Source organism: Phyllobates terribilis, unplaced genomic scaffold, assembly GCF_046119375.1.
Source record: "Phyllobates terribilis strain yellow unplaced genomic scaffold, ASM4611937v1 Scaffold_10__3_contigs__length_209671492, whole genome shotgun sequence".
Lineage (NCBI taxonomy): Eukaryota > Metazoa > Chordata > Amphibia > Anura > Dendrobatidae > Phyllobates > Phyllobates terribilis.
The window spans coordinates 179,869,261-179,882,892 of NW_027362770.1; the positions used below are offsets into that span (position 1 = coordinate 179,869,261).

A 13,632-nucleotide genomic window follows, 5' to 3' on the forward strand; every position below is an offset into this window, starting at 1 on the left:
TCATGATAGTGGTAAAATTTCTTCGATATCACTTGCGTTTATTTGTGAAAAAATCAGAAATTTGGCAAAAATTTTGAAAATTTCGCAATTTTCAAAATTTGAATTTTTAAGCCCTGAAATCAGAGCGATATGTCACACAAAAGAGTTAATAAATAACATTTCCCACATGTCTACTTTACATCAGCACAATTTTGGAACCAAATTTTTTTTTTGTTAGGGGGCTATAAGGCTTAAAAGTTGACCAGCGATTTCTCATTTTTCCAACAAAATTTACAAAACCATTTTTCTAGGGACCACATCACATTTGAAGTCACTTTGAGAGGTCTTTATGACATAAAATACCCAAAAGTGGCACAATTCTAAAAACTGCACCCCTCAAGGTGCTCAAAACCACATTCAAGAACTTTATTAACCCTTCAGGTGTTTCACAGGAATTTTTGGAATGTGGAAGAAAACAATGAACATTTAACTTTTTTTCACAAAAATGTTAATTTAGACCCAATTTTTTTATTTTCACAGGGGTAACAAGAAAAAAATGGAATACACAATTTGTAGTGCAATTTCTCTTTAGCGCGCTGATTCTCCATAGGTGAGGGAAAACCACTGTTTGGGCGCACTGCAGGGTTCGGAAGGGAAGGAGCGCCATTAGACTTTTTAAATGTAAAATTTGTTTGAATAATTAACGGACGCCATGTTGCATTTGGGGAGCCCCTAATGTGCCTAAACAGTGGAAACCCCCCACAAGTGACACCATTTTAGAAACTAGACCCCTTAGGGAACTTATCTAGATGTGTGGTGAGCACCTTGAACCCCCAGGTGCTTCACAGAAGTTTATAATATTGATCCGTAAAAATAAAATATTATATGTGTAAAAGGCGCTTATCAGGCTAACTACTACCAATGGCAGCGATAATTGTGGACAGGGAACCACTAATGTCCGTAGTAGATACACTACAATAAAATAACTGTTCTATAGTAAAAATCGCGCTATCGGTAGTGAAAAAGAGATCAGGAGAAGAGTACTATTATTTTATAAAAATAAGATTTATTTGTTTGGATGCTAGCAATAAAAACTTAATAAAATACAGGATTTAATACAGGATTTAAAAGACGAGTGTAGACAACAATATTTCGATTGGGGTAAAAGAACTAATGGTATACAAGGTGTAATAAATAGTAAAATCCAGCGGTTAATCTGGTGTGGTAAAATGCCTGTGGTGGCTTGGTACCTGGAAAGAAGAGGAGTTTGGTTAGGGCTATTGTTCTCTAGTAATGAATATGCTTAGCTGGCTGTGGATCTGTTACTCTCCAGGTATCAGAGTGGGTAAAGTGCAGGTGTGCACTAGGGCTGTGGTCCGTCAGGATTCTTAGAGTGGGGCGTGGTCCTGAACGCTTTGTTATGCTCCTGGAGATTTAATGATATGGGGTTAGTGCTGTTAGCTCTGGGTAGGTAGATAGTGGGGTTAGCGACTTACCCACGGAGGAGCTGTTCTGCTTTTGGAGATTGCTTGTTAGCACTCCCTCAGTGGGGGGTGCAGCAGGAGGCTCTGGATTGTATCTCACTTTGTTGCAGAGATGTGACAGGGGGGCTTTTTGATTGCCAGTAGGCGTAGTAACGCTTGAGGATACTCAATGTCCTGTATATAGATATGGAGGAAGGGTTAGGAACTGAGGAATACAGGAATAGTCCACAGTGTGGTAAACCTAGATGTTTACCTGTGCGTGATTATCAGTAATCCAGGGGTGCAACAGGAGGCTCTGGATTGTATCTGTCTCTGAGCAGAGATGTAGTAGGAGGCTACTGGTTGCCGGGTGATAGGGGGCGTTGTGGCACTCAAGGATAATTGATGTCCTGTATATAGATGGGGAGGGAGAGTTAGGAGCTGAGGTATACAAACAATAAGCCACAATATAAGTAAGCCCGGTTGATTACCTTGTTAAGGGTCCAGGTGTGAAATGGTCAGTCACCTTCTTTATCTGTGGCTGAAGGCCTAAATCAAGGGAAGGTGTTCAGGAGGTTCTGCAAGAGGGTTCAGCCTAGTGGTAGGTGCAGCAGGAGGCTCTGGCTGAGTAATTTACTGGCTAAGTAGCAGTGGGTCTTGTCCCTGGACGCTGAGGTGCAGCAGGGGACCGGCTGCAAATGTGGCAGGAGGCCTGGTCTGGATAAGTATATTCAAGTAGGTGGAAGGCTTTGGTGGCAGGCTGTGTAGTAGATATCCGGGCAAGGTCTATGGTTGTGGAGTCCGGTTTTCAGGCACGGTCCCTACTCGTGTGGAGTCAGGCAGGCCGCGTTCCTGGAATCCTGTCGGTAATAAAGAGGTGAGTATGTGTGGTTTTGGTCCTTGTGGTGGCGTGTGTCATAAGCGGTGGGGGCCGTGGCCCAGAGTACTTACGGTCCGTAGTCCTGCGGAGATGTCAAGGAGTTGTGGGGCCCGGGGCGAGAGCGGGGTCCCGGCCGGTGACCGCCGCTACTCACGGGCTTCCGGGTAAGTGGAGCAGGAGAGGAGGGGCGGAGAAGGTGAGGGGGCGCGTTCTATTGGAAGCGCGCGAGAGGCAGAGAGACGAGCTGACACGTGGTGTGCAGCGTGTATTGAGGACGGATGCCTGTGGGCGCCTTCTCTGCTGGGTCAGTCAATTCCAACGCGTTTCACAAACATTGGAGACAGGGTGATTTTATCAAACATATGTCAAGAAAAGAAAGCGAGTGGATTTTTAAATTAAACACCTTGAGACCATGGGGTCTTAACAGCGAAATTGAGCTATTTGCTTTCAACGACTGATAGTTACCATGACAACGCCACCAACAGCGGACCGTTGCCATGACATCATTATAGACAGGTATATAAAGGACTCCACCTACTGGGCCAGACTATCCCTGATGAAGACAGCCGTCAGCTGTCGAAACGCGTTGGAATTGACTGACCCAGCAGAGAAGGCGCCCACAGGCATCCGTCCTCAATACACGCTGCACACCACGTGTCAGCTCGTCTCTCTGCCTCTCGCGCGCTTCCAATAGAACGCGCCCCCTCACCTTCTCCGCCCCTCCTCTCCTGCTCCACTTACCCGGAAGCCCGTGAGTAGCGGCGGTCACCGGCCGGGACCCCGCTCTCGCCCCGGGCCCCACAACTCCTTGACATCTCCGCAGGACTACGGACCGTAAGTACTCTGGGCCACGGCCCCCACCGCTTATGACACACGCCACCACAAGGACCAAAACCACACATACTCACCTCTTTATTACCGACAGGATTCCAGGAACGCGGCCTGCCTGACTCCATACGAGTAGGGACCGTGCCTGAAAACCGGACTCCACAACCATAGACCTTGCCCGGATATCTACTACACAGCCTGCCACCAAAGCCTTCCACCTACTTGAATATACTTATCCAGACCAGGCCTCCTGCCACATTTGCAGCCGGTCCCCTGCTGCACCTCAGCGTCCAGGGACAAGACCCACTGCTACTTAGCCAGTAAATTACTCAGCCAGAGCCTCCTGCTGCACCTACCACTAGGCTGAACCCTCTTGCAGAACCTCCTGAACACCTTCCCTTGATTTAGGCCTTCAGCCACAGATAAAGAAGGTGACTGACCATTTCACACCTGGACCCTTAACAAGGTAATCAACCGGGCTTACTTATATTGTGGCTTATTGTTTGTATAACTCAGCTCCTAACTCTCCCTCCCCATCTATATACAGGACATCAATTATCCTTGAGTGCCACAACGCCCCCTATCACCCGGCAACCAGTAGCCTCCTACTACATCTCTGCTCAGAGACAGATACAATCCAGAGCCTCCTGTTGCACCCCTGGATTACTGATAATCACGCACAGGTAAACATCTAGGTTTACCACACTGTGGACTATTCCTGTATTCCTCAGTTCCTAACCCTTCCTCCATATCTATATACAGGACATTGAGTATCCTCAAGCGTTACTACGCCTACTGGCAATCAAAAAGCCCCCCTGTCACATCTCTGCAACAAAGTGAGATACAATCCAGAGCCTCCTGCTGCACCCCCCACTGAGGGAGTGCTAACAAGCAATCTCCAAAAGCAGAACAGCTCCTCAGTGGGTAAGTCGCTAACCCCACTATCTACCTACCCAGAGCTAACAGCACTAACCCCATATCATTAAATCTCCAGGAGCATAACAAAGCGTTCAGGACCACGCCCCACTCTAAGAATCCTGACGGACCACAGCCCTAGTGCACACCTGCACTTTACCCACTCTGATACCTGGAGAGTAACAGATCCACAGCCAGCTAAGCATATTCATTACTAGAGAACAATAGCCCTAACCAAACTCCTCTTCTTTCCAGGTACCAAGCCACCACAGGCATTTTACCACACCAGATTAACCGCTGGATTTTACTATTTATTACACCTTGTATACCATTAGTTCTTTTACCCCAATCGAAATATTGTTGTCTACACTCGTCTTTTAAATCCTGTATTAAATCCTGTATTTTATTAAGTTTTTATTGCTAGCATCCAAACAAATAAATCTTATTTTTATAAAATAATAGTACTCTTCTCCTGATCTCTTTTTCACTACCGATAGCGCGATTTTTACTATAGAACAACGTAAAAATAAAATGTTCACATTTTTCCCACAAAAAATGTTTTTCATTCCCTAATTTTGCATTATCATAAGGATAACAGGAGAAATTGCACCATGAAATTTGTTGTACAATTTCTCCTGAACACGCCGATACCCCATATGTGGGGGAAAACCACTGCTTTGGTGTACGGCAGGGTTCGGAAGAGAAAGGAGCGCTATGTTGGCTGGGATAGGTTGCAGACACCATGTCACATTTGAAGAGTCGCTGACATGCCAAAACAGCAGTGACCCCATTTTGTAAACTACACCTCTCAAGGAATTCATCTAGGGAAGTAGTGAGTACTTTTTAATTTTTAAATTTATACCATTGGGCAGTGAAAAAAACATAATTATATTTTTACCACAAAAAAATGTTTTACCCTCAGATTTTACATTTTCACACAGGGCAATGGGTAAAAATGGTGCCGAAATGCGTCACACAATTTCTTCTAAAAGTGTCAATACCCCATATGTGGCTGTATCGTACCGCTCAGCCATACGGTGAGATCTGGGGGTGACGGAGCGCTATTTGACAATTGGAGAACAAATTATTGTAGAATAGGCATTTGGATTTGGGAGCACAACATTTTCTGAATTTCTTTTGGGGGGCAAGGGCCATTTCGCTTTTCCAGAGCCTTTCTGCTACCAGTAACTTGGAATATTTTTAACAGATGATGGACCTGAGTGGGGACTAGCTTTTTTTGAGGACTGAGTTGAGGCTTTTATTGGGAACATTTTACGTAACATTTATCCGGCGCTCGAGGCTGAGCACTTACATCGGGGTTTCCATCTAAATTTCCAAGTGATGTAATTCAGATGAAACCCCTGCGGGATCCATTCACTGTAATGAGGCAGCAGAGTTACTCTGGACTCCGTCTGGCCTCTGTTTAGCGGTGTCCTTTTTTTCAGAAGTGCACAAAACTGTGGCCAACCGCACTTTTATGCACGCCTAAAAAAACTGACACCGTGGCATCACAGGCCAGACTGCATCCACAGTGGCCTATATCTGCCTCATTACAGGGAATCTTCCGTCATGGGTTCCGTCTGAATCACGTATTTCAGAGATTTACACGGAAACTCTGGTGTAAGTGCTCAGCGCAGAGCGCAGGATAAATGTGAGCAGAGCCTTACTGCGATCTTTGGGAGACATAATAAACAAATCACTAGCAGGTGAAGAATTGGTTTTATTTATTTTTTACGCCGTTCCTAGTGTGATATAACTGATTAGATTACTTTATTCTTCGGGTCGGTGCGATTACAGAGATACCATATTTATATCGGGTTTTTATGACTGACAGCTGTCACACACTAAGACGCTTTTTTTTGCAAAATCTAGTTTTTGCATCGGCATATTTTGAGAGCTATAATTTTTCCATATTTCGGCCGACAGAGTCATGTGACTGCTTGTTTTTTGCGGGATGAGTTGACATTTTTATTGGTACCATTTTTGGGTACGTGACATTTTTTGATCGCTTTCTATTCCGTTTTTTGGGAGGTAAAATTAACAAAAACCAACAATTCAGGAATTGTTTTTTGAGGTTTTTTTATGCCGTTCTGCGTGTGGTAAAAGTGATAAGGCAGCGTTATTCTTCGGGTCAGTACGTTTACAGCGATACTACACTTACTGTATATTTTTTTTATGTTTTGGCGCTTTTACACAATAAAACAATTTTATAGAAAAATTTTTTTTTTGCATCGCTTTATTCTGAGAGCTATAACTTTTTTATTTTTCGGCTGATGGAGCTGTATGGCGGCTTTTTTTTTTTGCGGAACAAGATGATATTTTCAGCAGTTCCATTTTTATTTCCATTTTGCTTTTTGATCGCATTTTTTTCCACTTTTTGTTTGGCGATATGATGAAAAAGCATAGTTTTTTGCTCCGTTTTTTATTTATTTTTATTACGGTGTGCACAGAAGGAGTTAATTAGTGTGACAGTTTTATAGATCGGGTTGTTTCGGACGCGGCGATACCAAATATGTGTACTTTTTTTGTTTTTGCATAAATATACGGATCTATTGGTTTAATATTTTATTTATTTTGTGATTTTTTTTTTTAACAGTTTGAAAACATTTTTTTGACTTTTTTTTTACATTTTTACATAGTCCCTGTATGGGACATTAATTTTTATTTATCTAATCACTGATCTCATGCAATGCAATAGACATGAATTGCATTGCATGACATCTTTGCTGACTGTTTCACAGTCAGTGTCTCCTGCTGGACTCAGCTGCAGGCTGAGCCTAGCAGGACACCATATATGGTAGATCCGGAGGCGGTCATGTGACCTCCGGCTGCCATAACAACGGCAGGTCCTGGAAGACATCAGGGGGCCGTCGGAGAGGTAAGTTGACGACCCCCTCTCCTCTCACTATCTTCTATATGCCGTGAGCACTATAGATCGCGGCATATAGAAGATAGCAAAGGGTTAACATCATTGGGACCTGATACAATCAGGTCCCGATGATGTCCCCTGTCAGAGCTATCGCTCTGCACCGGAACCGCAGCGCTTGCAGGACCCTGGGGGTCCTGAGCGCTGCAGGACCACCCACCGTTTTTAAACGTCGGCGCTGCACAGAGCCCAGGCAGCGCCGACGTTTATATACACTGGGCGGTCCTGAACCGGTTAAGAAAACACACACTATATAGAAAAACATTTTCGATACTGCACCCCTACGGGTGACTATACAATTTGTCCCACCAACTATCCTATTAGTGGGGTCCCCGCCTGGGGTACTTTTCATTCTTCCCTGACCCAGCCGGGTCATGAGGGATGTCCTGCAGGGGTGTGTCCTCGCCGATACGATACACGTGTAGGGCGTACCAGCCACGTTCAACATGGTGCCGGGTGTACGTGACACGATCCCCTGGATACAGGTTCCGGTCGGGATGGCCTTCCTCCAGCTCGGGCTTCACATCCCACCGGTTCACAAATATGTCCCTTGCAAACTCGAGACTCCTGATAAAGCCCCACCCAGCCTTTAGGTTGAACTTCACCATGAGGCCTTCCTCGCGGGGGCTGGGGTGGGCTGACTCCGCCTGGCGGACCTGCACCTTTGCGGCCTTGTCTCGGACATCCAGGCGCTCACAGTGCGCCTGCCGCGCACGCCGCTCCCTCTCCAGTTGCCGGAGCTCCCGCCTGCAGAACTCTTTCCTCTGCAGAGCGGCGGCCTTGGTCTCTTGTGAGAACCCCATTAGGTCCCCCCCCCGGTTGTCCCAGCATAACTCTACTCCGCTGGTGTAAGCAACCGGGGGCGCTGGTATTGGGAGTAGCGGGCACGACTACTGGTCCTCAATCCGGGCGGTCCAGTCTAAGACCGGTGCTCCGTACACCCACTCGGGTGCCGGAGGTGGAGGCGGTGGGAGGGCTCCCAGCAGTAGGCCCGCAGCTTCAGCGCCTGGGAGTAAAGGTTCCGGATGGGCACTCCAGGGGATGTCCTCCGGTTCAGCGCCTGGGGGAGGAGGTTCCGGGCGGGCACTAGGTGAAGGATCCTCTGGTTCAGCGCCCGGGGGTGGAGGTTCCGGGTTGCACAGCTGTTCCAGCCAGGGCATGGCCGCACACGGGGAGTGCGGGTGGATGAGGCCTAGGAGCAGGTCGGCGCATGCAGCTCCCGGGACAGGGGACTCTTTCCTACCTGCTCCTGTGTCGTATACGGCCTCCTGGTATTCGGCAAGCTCCGCCGGGGCAGGGGTGCTGCTGCTGGCATCCGGTGCCATCTACCGCCGTGCCGCCAACTTCCCTAGCAGCTCATTCCTCCACTTTGAGACCGCTGCCTGCTGGGCCCGCTCCACTTGTTGGCCCAGCTCCAGGACCTCGTTTTGAATAAACTCTGCGTCCTCCGGGGACAGTTTCCCGACTTCTCCCTCCAGGGTGAGGGGAGCCGCTTGACACTCCAGCAGGCCAGAGGCGGAGGCTTGATCCTTGTGTGTCACCCTGGCCTGGATGCCACAAATATAATAAAGCTGTGTCTGAGAGCAAGGGGGAGGTCCTCTAGTCAAGGACCATTAGCATGCAGCACCTCCTGTCCCAGACCAGTAGGGGGTGCAGGCTGCCCCTATAAAAGCTGGAGCTGGGGGCAGGGTTAGGGAGAACTGGACAACCTGTCTCTGGATTGAGAGGTGTCCCAGAGCAGGGACAGACAGTTGTGTTGCAGCCTAAGAGGACGTGTGGCAGTAGGAGAGCCACAAGCCAGGGACAAGAGGCGAAGTGAGCCTGTCCTGGCAGACAAAGAAACTAATCTACCAGACTTTGGTGTCTGAGGCTGGGAGGATTCCAAGTCCTACAGCAGATAACCAGTCTGCAGGGGACTGTATGTTCCTTGGCCTAAGAAGCCCGGAGGCTCCGCCACAGCAGAAGGGACCAGCAAAGCCGTGCCAGGCCGGGAGTAGAAAGGGACCCAAGTTGCAAGCCATACGGGCGAGAGGACACGGTGAGCTCGGGAATGTGGGCTGTTACACTACAAGGAGGGAAATAGCCAGAAGGAGCACAGAGAGCACGGTAGGCCTACACCCTCACCCTGACCAGGGCCAGCTTCCCACTTGTTCTCAGACATCCAGGCCCCCTCCTAGCCGGGCCTGTTTCTGGGTCATTTTACCTGTTCTAATAAAGACCCTGAACTGTTTAAGAGGCCTCCGTTTCCTGGCTATCGCGGTCGGAATTATCCCCTCCATCATCCATTATATATACTGCCCTGGGGCCATACTCCTCCCGTGGGGAGTTGAACTATTCAGTGCTGCACATTTATATCAGCCCCAGCGGTCTGCACTGCAGCGGTGGTTAGCCCTGACCGCAAACCACAGGTGGCGTAGTCGGACATTACCTACAGCACATCGTAGACTACCACTGGTCTGACCACCCTGAGCCACGGAACCGGGTCGCCACCACTACTCCCAGTATTGCCCTGAAGCCCGGTTCCGAGTGCCCCACGGCCCAGGGGGCGAGTCACTTGCATCCTTCCATCTTGGCTGCCGGGTGCGGTCTGGCCAGACTGATTAAGGCCACACCTTGTCTCCATTCCTTCTCTCCGTCTCCTCTTTTCTTTCGGGGGCGGTCCCATGGCGATTTGCTGTCGGTCACTCCCTGTGACGGCCTCCCTGCTTTGACGGACACATCTATGAGGACAGTCACTGTTGCAAGGGGCAGGGTTGGCTTTTGGCGCCATTCCGGGACCCGGCCCACGATGGGAGGTTCCATATTGTTGTCCTTTAGCCCGCCCATAATGGCGCCCGTTCTTCTGGGGCGGGCGCCACATTCAATGTAGAAAAACAGTTCTTTAGGCACACAATACCTGCAGATGGCGGGCTGGTCACGTATCCTGTTCGTGACGCCAGATCTGACGCGCCCCCAGGGCCGTGGGGTACTCGGCAGCCGGACCTCTTGTCGCTGTTGGGGGATATCACAGTGGCTGACCCGGTCCATGACCCAGGGCGGTCAGTGCTAAAGGGGTTTTATTTAATTGGAATTTATAGAAAGTTCGTGACGCCACCTGTGGTGTCTGGTGAGGATCACCAGCGCTGCTACAGTCCTCTGAGGCAGATGTTAGGGCAGCTTGTGATGGGACGGCTCCCCACAGGTGGAGCAGGCCACAGGCCAGTGAAGTGAGAGCGGGGGTTGCGCTGGGCATTGTAGTGCAGGGGAACAATGGCGCCGATGAAAGAATGGACGGAGGCAGTACAGTGCAGTCATCCGAGATTTTACTCACAGTTCTTAAGACAGTCCACAGGTGCACTGTACAGGTGCAGGCCTCCCACGTCGCACTGCGTTCACCAGGCAGGGGCTCAATCCTTCCTCAGGCAGCTTGGGAATACCTAGCAGAACCCCACTTTCTATGTTCCTATCTAAACCGTCTTCACTCTGGGTCTTTCTCCCTCTTGCCCTGCGCGGCCCACTCTCAATCCTGTTCGGGTACTCTGAAATCCCTCCTGTCCGTCGGAGTTGCACAGACTTGCTTGACCCTCAGGGGATTAGAATGCGGCTTACGATCCCTCTGTCTTCTGACAGATTCGGGGCGTAAGGGTGCCGTCCTGCACGCGCCGTACCCCCTAGGATCCCTTCTTAGAACGGAGCCTACTCCCTGCTCCCCTCCTGGGCCTCTATCACTAGGCCCCTGTAGTGGAGCAGAGCTCCTAATGAGACTCTGCTCCCAGACTGTTCTTCTGAACTGTCCCTGTCAACTGACCTGCCACCCTAATATGGCTTCCCATTATATACCTCCTTCACCAAGTGCTCCCTCTAACTACTTCCTCCACCCACACCCACTACTGGTTCCCCCTACCTTTGGTCCCCCCCCACTCCAGCCAGGGACAGGGCTCAGCAGGAATACATTGCATCTTGCCCTTCCAGCTGACCTGGAGCAGTGTAGTGTGGGATGCAGGTGTTGGGGTTCCGGGCAGCACTCCCTCCTTACCTGAGAGAAGGAGACACCACACCTCTGGGTGAGGTGCAGTACCTCTGTGGCGACTGAACCCTTAGGGGCGCCACACTATCACTGCCATGTATTACAAATGGAGTTATAATTGTATCCCTAGATAACCCTAGGCAGCCCGTTATACGCGCAAAGTCTTCTGCTATTGCAACTTACCCACAATTAAAATAAGCTACTTAATTCATGATGTCTATTCCCATATACTTTCAATCAATCCCCATTAGAAGCATATTCTGTGGCACTTAACCCTCAACTGGTGAGGTGGGGTTTGCCACACCCCAGGGAATTTTTGTTCTGCTGCCATTCATTGAAAAATGTTGGTATGAGGATTCGTGTCTCACAAGCTTCCATCCATTTGTGGGTGTCACAAATTTATTATACTCATGTGTAATCAATCGCCAATAAGAAAACGATTAAAACAAACGTGATCTTTGCATTTTGTGTAAAAATAAGAGATTTCTAAACACTGGGGTATAGGAAACCCCCCCCCATCACCAGTTGCGTGACAAAAACCCCACCTCACCAGTTGAGGGTTTATCAGATATCACTCTAAATAATTCATATAATAAACTGCTTTAGCTCCTTCATTTATTAAGAATGCTCCTAGTCTCTCAGTATTTGTATACCATCACATTAGTAGCTATTGTTGAGTTGTTAGTGAGACACTGTTTGCACCCACACCTCATACACTAGATCTCCCTACAGCAGAGCTGGGCAACGTGCGGCCCGCGGACCGAGACAGCCGAAGGGCTGATAACAGTGGCCCACGGGCCGCACTGCACCGCACGCCGTCACCGCTCGCCGTCACTGCCCGCCTGCACACCGTCACCGCTGTCTCAATCCGTGGTCTCAATCCGCGGTGAATGCATTGGTGGAGGAGGGGCCGCCACTTCCCTCTTCCACCAATCAGCGTTAGAAACAGCTGACACAATGGCATCAGCCTGCACACTGTGGAGAGTCAGTGCATCAGAGACAGGAGCGTAGGGAAACGGGGAGTGAAGTAAGTATATGCTGGACACAGGGGGGGCTTTAATGCTGGACACAGGGACGGCTTTGCTTTGATGCTGGACACAGGGGGGCTTTAATGCTGGACACAAGAGATGCTTTAATGCTGGACACAGGGGGGGCTCTCATGCTGGACACAGGGGGGCTCTCATGCTGTACATAGTGGGGCTCTCATACTGGACATAGTGGGGGGCTCTCATGCTGGACACAGGGAGGGCTGTCATGCTGGACACAGGGGGGTCTCATGCTGGACACAGGGGGGGCTCTCATGCTGGACACAGGGGGGGCTCTCATGCTGGACGCAGGGGGGCTCTCATGCTGGACACAGGGGGGGCTCTCATGCTGGACACTAGGGAGGGCTGTCATGCTGGACACATGGGGGCTCTCATGCTGGACATAGGGGGGCTCTCATGCTGGACACTAGGGAGGGTTGTCATGCTGGACACAGAGGGGCTCTCATGCTGGACACAGGGGGGGCTCTCATGCTGGACACTAGGGAGGGCTGTCAGGCTGGACACAGGGGGGGCTCTCATGCTGGACATGGGGGGCTTTAATGCTAGACACTGGGGGGCTTTAATGCTGGACACTGGGGGGCTGTCATGCTGGACACTTGGAAGGGCTGTCATGCTGGACATGAGGAGGCTCTCGAGCTCTCATACTGGACATGGGGGGGGTGGGTGGTGCACATGCTGGACTTGGGAGGGCTGTGTGGGGCTCATGCTGGACATGGGGGGCTGTGTATGGCTCATGCTGGACACGGGAGGGCTGTGTGGGGCTCATGCTGGACATAGGGGGCTGTGTGGGGCTCATGGTGGACACAGGAGAGCTGTGTGGTGCTCATGCTGGACACGGGAGGACTCTGTGGGGCACATACTGGACATGGGAGGGCTGTGTGGGGCTCATGCTGGACATGGGAGGCTGTGTGGGGCTGATGCTAGACATGGCGGGCTGTGTATGGCTCATGCTGGACACCGGAGGGCTGTGTGGGGCTCATGCTGGACATGGGGGGCTGTGTGGAGCTCATGGTGGACACAGGAGAGCTGTGTGGTGCTCATGCTGGACACGGGAGGACTGTGTGTGGCTCATTCTGGACATGGGGGGGGCTGTGTGGGGCTCATGCTGGACTTGGGGGCTGTGTGGGGCTCATGCTGGACATGGGGGGCTGTGTGGGGCTCATGCTGGACATGGGGGGGCTGTGTGGGGCTCATGCTGGACATGGGGGGCTTTGTGGGGCTCATGCTGGACATGGGGAGGCTGTGTGGGGCTCATGCTCATGTTAATATTAATATTGAGCAGAATTAATTTCAGCCTATTGGTTCGGCCCTCCCCAACAGTCACGGTCTCTCATGTGGCCCCTCGGGAAAATTAATTGCCCACCCCTGCCCTACAGGCTTAGTTGATCACACTCCCTCATATCCTCTATTTAACCCTCATTTAACCCTCCATTGGTTTCAACGGTGTATTATCACAGGCACATCAGAAGGTTTGTATTTGATCAAGTTGCAATGATTTGTGCTATAACAGTAGTGATGCATGCCCTGTAGCTCATTACTCCTGGCCTCCATGCGAGCTGTCACATGCTAAACCAATAACTTACACTTTC

The 13,632-nt window shown here is 50.2% G+C and overlaps 2 long non-coding RNA genes across 4 annotated transcripts; one reads left to right on the plus strand and one right to left on the minus strand.

The window, feature by feature from the left end:
• Positions 1-1,025: 1,025 nt before the first annotated feature.
• Positions 1,026-2,593, minus strand: LOC141164220 (uncharacterized). Of its 2 annotated transcripts, none has more exons than XR_012250887.1 (5): positions 2,394-2,593; positions 1,934-2,302; positions 1,717-1,852; positions 1,476-1,637; positions 1,026-1,229 (listed from the first exon to the last, which is right to left on the minus strand). It is a non-coding gene; the product is annotated as an uncharacterized lncRNA (long non-coding RNA). The 2 variants fall into 2 exon arrangements; XR_012250886.1 differs by having other exon boundaries at positions 1,026-1,405; positions 2,394-2,587.
• Positions 2,584-4,524, plus strand: LOC141164744 (uncharacterized). 2 transcript variants are annotated; one of them, XR_012250942.1, is made up of 5 exons: positions 2,584-3,156; positions 3,248-3,616; positions 3,698-3,833; positions 3,913-4,074; positions 4,321-4,524. It is a non-coding gene; the product is annotated as an uncharacterized lncRNA (long non-coding RNA). The 2 variants fall into 2 exon arrangements; XR_012250941.1 differs by having other exon boundaries at positions 2,585-3,156; positions 4,145-4,524.
• Positions 4,525-13,632: the final 9,108 nt, after the last annotated feature.